Consider the following 6000-nt stretch of genomic DNA (forward strand, 5'->3'; position numbering starts at 1 on the left):
CGTAATTGTAGGTAATTTTCCTTCCATGTGGCAACCCCTAAACTTTTTGCTGTTGTTTTTCACCTTGTTCTTGACTTTGCCAGAGAAGTGCAGCCTTCTGCTGCACTCCTCTGGGCTTTCGCTCCTTTTCTCATGGGGAAACTGACATGCCCTTAAGACAGTCAGTACCGGGGAACGCTGTTTCCCGTAGTTTCTTTTATCATGTTGCGGCTTTAGTGCAACATGACACAAGAGGGCACTGTAAGCTAAGTTACAGCTCTCTTGGGTCTCTAGCCTTCTACGGGCCCTAGATACTCGTTTAGGATTGTATCTGATCGGTGCAAGTAATTCAGGGACGGGAATGGTGGCAGCGATCGTTTTCTTGTGTTTTGAGCTCCTTTTGGCGTTCTAAGCGCATTTCTCGCGCTTAACCCAAAATGGTGGCCTGGCTCCCAAAATGGCCAGACCACGAGGCTCCTTTGTCCTGTCCGCTGACCGTCTTGCTCCCTTTACCTTTCCCAGGTCGAGCCGACTTGGGGCCTTCCTTATTTGGGCATGTACTTTCCCGCGAAACACAGATGCTTTTGCGGGCTTCTACATGTCGTGTGTGTGCCTCCAGGATGTGGGCTGGGATGTCTGGTCCCAATACACATCCTGGGTGCCAGAGAGTCTAGGGTGGTGTGAATGCCTGGGACCACCGTGGTCCGTGATTGGTCCACGAATGGTGTGAGTGTTGATGAGCGGATCTCCCATCGGGTCCCCTCCGTTTTGGCGCGAAGGGAACCGTGGATAAGAGGGGGCTGGAAACACCACTACCATGTCGATCTCCTGAGTTCTCACGAACGAAGGAATACAGGAGCCAAGTATCCTGCAACCAAGAGGCTGGACCGAGGAATCGCTGGTGACCCGCTGAAGGACTCCTCCTTTGCACTGCTGTCGTCCTGTGAAACCCTTTCCTCCTTTGATCGAACCAGAAGGCCTGTACTGGTGCTTCGACCTTTGGAATAGCAGGAACAGCTATTCTCGGCAACTTCATCATCTCCTGCCAGTAAGCCTTCAGAAGCGTCTCTGGGCCATCCAGTTGACTGACCAGCTTACACGGGAGTCCTGCTCTGTAACCGCCGCCAGGTTGTGTAGTATCTCGAGTCCTTGTCACTCTCCCACGCTTCGTACTCTTGGCGTTCCCAGGTCTGAAGGGAGGAGTGGACATTTGGCTCAGATACACACGGCCGCTCCGTTGCCCTGCTGCGGCAACAAACTGTGCAGGTTTCTTCGATTGGGACGTCTTTTTGCTCTACATGACGACGAGGCGTTCCCTGCTCTTCTGAACCTGCCAGCTGCTGAAACTGACGCGGAGAAGCCTGGGTCTGCTTGCATCGGGGACCGGTGAGTAGCATAGCTAGGATCTGGTCGCCCTCCTGCAGGAGCCCATTGCTTTTCCCCGCTGTGTAAAACAGCACCCTTGTCCGTACTCGCGCTCTGCTTCTGCCCACTGTGGAGGCTGCGCTTGAGTCGCGGAACTTGTTCTTCTTCTTTCGTGCACTAAACTGAACTGCCTGACTTCCTTCAAAGAGCTTCTCCTTTTGCCCGTTGGCACCAGCGCGTGCAGGTACTTTGAGCACAAGGCTCCACTCTTCGCAGGGCTCGGACTTCCATCTAGTTAGGTGCCTCTGAAGGCGAACTGAGTCTAAGCATTATATCGCACTGCCTGTTTTTCTTCCCTTTTAGGTGGACTACACATTTCGTGCCTATAACGCTTGCGACTGTCGCATTTGTATATATATTGTGTGGATATGGTATGTGTTGGTTTAATATTGTGATATTGTGATTTTCTCGCTACGGTCATTGTTTTAAAGGTCTTAAAATAAATGTGTATATATTTTTTATATAACAACTGTTTGGAGTAGTTTGTAAGTGATCTTGCTTTGTGGGCTCATTACGAGCTTTCAGTCACCCTCACCCCTCTTGAGACCTAGTCTTGCCCGCCGCGATCGCTACCTTGATTGGTCTGGCTCGTCCAGAGGTTACCCTGTTCCAAGTAACTAGGTTGGCCTTCTGAACTTCTGCGCCACCAGGACAGAGTTCAGAAATCCGTCTTAACAAGAAGGGTATCAGGATTGGAATGGGAAGGAGTTGGATATCACATCTCATGCTAAAGGGAGGGTCTCAGGTTTGGAAGGGGAAGGATTTGGATATCACATCTCATGTTATAGGAAGGATCTCAGGTTTGGTATTAGAAGCATTGAGATATCACATCTCATGCTATCGGAAGGATCTCAGGTTTGGTATTAAAAGCATTGAGATATCACATCTCATGCTATAGGAAGGGTCTCAGGATTGGAATGGGAAGGAGTTGGATATCACATCTCATGTTATAGGAAGGATCTCAGGTTTGGTATTAGAAGCATTGAGATATCACATCTCATGCTAAAGGAAGGGTCTCAGGATTGGAATGGGAAGGAGTTGGATATCACATCTCATGCTAAAGGAAGGTTCTCAGTTTTGGTAGAAGCATTGCGATATCACATCTCATGCTATAGGAAGGGTCTCAGGATTGGAATCGGAAGGAGTTGGATATCACATCTCATGCTATAGGAAGGGTCTCAGGTTTGGTATAAGCATTGAAATATCACATCTCTGCTATCGGAAGGGTCTCAAGATTGGAATGGGAAGGACTTAGATATCACATCTCATGCTATAGGGAGGGTCTCAGTTTTGATATCAGAAGCATTGAGATATCACATCTCATGCTATCGGAAGGGTCTCAGGATTGGAATGGGAGGAGCTGGATATCACATCTCATGCTAAAGGAAGGGTCTCAGGTTTGGAAACGGAAGGATTTGGATATCACATCTCATGTTATAGGACGGGTCTCAGGTTTGGTATTAGAAGCATTGTGATATCACATCTCATGCTATAGGAAGTGTCTCAGGATTGGAATGGGAAGGAGTTGGATATCACATCTCATGCTATAGGAAGGGTTTCAGGTTTGGTAGAAGCATTGAGATATCACATCTCATGCTATGGGAAGAGTCTCAGGTTTGGGAAGGGAAGGATTTGGATTTCACATCTCATGTTATAGGATGGTTCTCATGTTTGGTTTTTGAAGCATTGAGATATCACATCTCATGCTATCGGAAGGGTCTCAGGTTTGGAATGGGAAGGAGTTGGATATCACATCTCATGTTATAGGAAGGATCTCAGGTTTGGTATTAGAAGCATTGAGATATCACATCTCATGCTATAGGAAGGGTCTCAGGATTGGAATGGCAAGGAGTTGGATATCACATCTCATGCTAAAGGAAGGGTCTCAGGTTTGATAGAAGCATTGAGATATCACATCTCATGCTATAGGAAGGAACTCAGGATTGGAATGGGAAGGAGTTGGATATCACATCTCATGCCATAGGAAGGGTTATCAGGTTTGGTATAAACATTGAGATATCACATCTCATGCTATAGGAAGGATCTCAGGTTTGGTATTAGAAGTATTGAGACATCACATCTCATGCTATAGGAAGGGTCTCAGGATTGGAATGGGAAGGAGTTGGATATCACATCTCATGCTAAAGGAAGGGTCTCAGGTTTGGTAGAAGCATTGAGATATCACATCTCATGCTATAGGAAGGGTCTCAGGATTGGAATGGGAAGGACTTAGATATCACATATCATGCTATAGGGAGGGTCTCAGTTTTGATATTAGAAGCATTGAGATATCACATCTCATGCTATTCGAAGTGTCTCAGGATTGGAATGGGAAGGAGCTGGATATCACATCTCATGCTAAAGGAAGGGTCTCAGTTTGGAATGGGAAGGAGTGGGATATCACATCTCATGTTATAGGAAAGGTCTCAGGTTTGGTATAAGCATTGAGATATCACATCTCTGCTATCGGAAGTGTCTCAGGATTGGAATGGGAAGGAGTTGGATATCCCATCTCATGTTATAGGACGGGTCTCAGGTTTGTTATTAGAATCATTGAGATATCATATTGCATGCTGTAGGAAGGGTCTAAGGATTGGAATGGGAAGGACTTGGATATCACATCTCATGCTATAGATAGGCTCTCAGGTTTGGAAAGGGAAGGATTTGGATATCACATTTCATGTTAGAGGAAGGATCTCAGGTTCGGTATTAGAGGCATTGAGATATCACATCTCATGCTATAGGAAGGGTCTCAGGATTGGAATGGGAAGGAGTTGGGTATCACATCTCATGCTATAGGAAGGGTCTCAGGTTTGGTATAAGCATTGAGATTTCACATCTCATGCTATAGGAAGGGTCTCAGGATTGGAATGGGAAGGAGTTGGATATCACATCTCATGCCATAGGAAGGGTTATCAGGTTTGGTATAAACATTGAGATATCACATCTCATGCTATAGGAAGGATCTCAGGTTTGGTATTAGAAGCATTGAGACATCACATCTCATGCTATAGGAAGGTTCTCAGGTTTGGTATAAGCATTGAGATATCACCACATCCCATGCTATAGGAAGGGTCTCAGGATTGGAATTGGAAGTTGTATATGACATCTCATGCCATAGGAAGGATCTCAGGTTTGGTATAAGCATTGAGATATCACATCTCTGCTATCGGAAGGGTATCAGGATTGGAATGGGGAGGAGTTGGATATCCCATCTCATGTTATAGGAAGAGTCTCAGGTTTGGTATTAGAAGCATTGAGACATCACATCTCATGCTATAGGAAGGGTCTCAGGATTGGAATGGGAAGGAGTTGGATATCCCATCTCATGTTATAGGAAGGGTCTCAAGTTTGATATTAGAAGCATTGAGATATCACATCTCATGATATCGGAAGGGTCTCAGGATTGGAATGGGAAGGAGTTGGATATCACATCTCATGATAAAGGAAGGGTCTCAGGATTGGAATGGGAAGGACTTGGATATCACATCTCATGCTATAGGAAGGCTCTCAGGTTTGGAAGGGGAAGGAGTTGGATACCACATTTCATGTTAGAGGTAGAATCGCAGGTTTGGAATTAGAGGCATTGAGATATCACATCTCATGCTATCAGAAGGGTCTCAGGATTGGGATGGGAAGGCGTTGGATATCACATCTCATGCTAAAGGGAGGGTCTCAGATTTGGAAGGGGAAGGATTTGGATATCACATCTCATGTTATAGGAAGGATCTCAGGTTTGGTATTAGAAGCATTGAGATATCACTTCTCATGCTATCGGAAGGATCTCAGGTTTAGTATTAGAGGCATTGAAACATCACATCTCATGCTATCGGAAGGGTATCAGGATTGGATTTGGAAGTAGTTGGATATCCCATCTCATGCTATCTACCAAACCTGAGACCCTTCCTTTAGCATGAGATGTGATATCCAACTCCTTCCCATTCCAATCCTGAGACCCTTCCTATAGCATGAGATGTGATATCTCAATGCTTCTAATACCAAACCTGAGACCCTTCCTATAGCATGAGATGGGAAATGTGATATCCAACTCCTTCCCCTTCCAAACCTGAGAGCCTTCCTATAGCATGAGATGTGATATCCAACTCCTTCCCATTCCAATCCTGAGACCCTTATTATACCATGAGATGTCATATCTCAATGCTTCTAATACCAAACCTGAGACCCGTCCTAAAACATGAGATGTGAGATCCAAATCCTTCCCCTTCCAAACCTGAGACCTTTCCTTTAGCATGAGATGTGATATCCAACTCCTTACCATTCCAATCCTGAGACCCTTCCGATAGCATGAGATGTGCTATCTCAATGCTTCTAATATCAAACCTGAGATTCTACCTCTAACATGAAATGTGATATCCAACTCCTTCCCCTTCCAAACCTGAGCCCCTTCCTATAGCATGAGATGGGATATCCAACTACTTCCAAATCCAATCCTGATACCCTTACGATAGCATGAGATGTGATATTTCAATGCCTCTAATACTAAACCTGAGATCCTTCCGATAGCATGAGAAGTGATATCTCAATGCTTCTAATACCAAACCTGAGATCCTTCCTATAACATGAGATGTGATATCC

This window comes from Ambystoma mexicanum, unplaced genomic scaffold, assembly GCF_040938575.1.
Source record: "Ambystoma mexicanum isolate Mex_15411 unplaced genomic scaffold, UKY_AmexF1_1 Mex_scaf3, whole genome shotgun sequence".
Taxonomy (NCBI): domain Eukaryota; kingdom Metazoa; phylum Chordata; class Amphibia; order Caudata; family Ambystomatidae; genus Ambystoma; species Ambystoma mexicanum.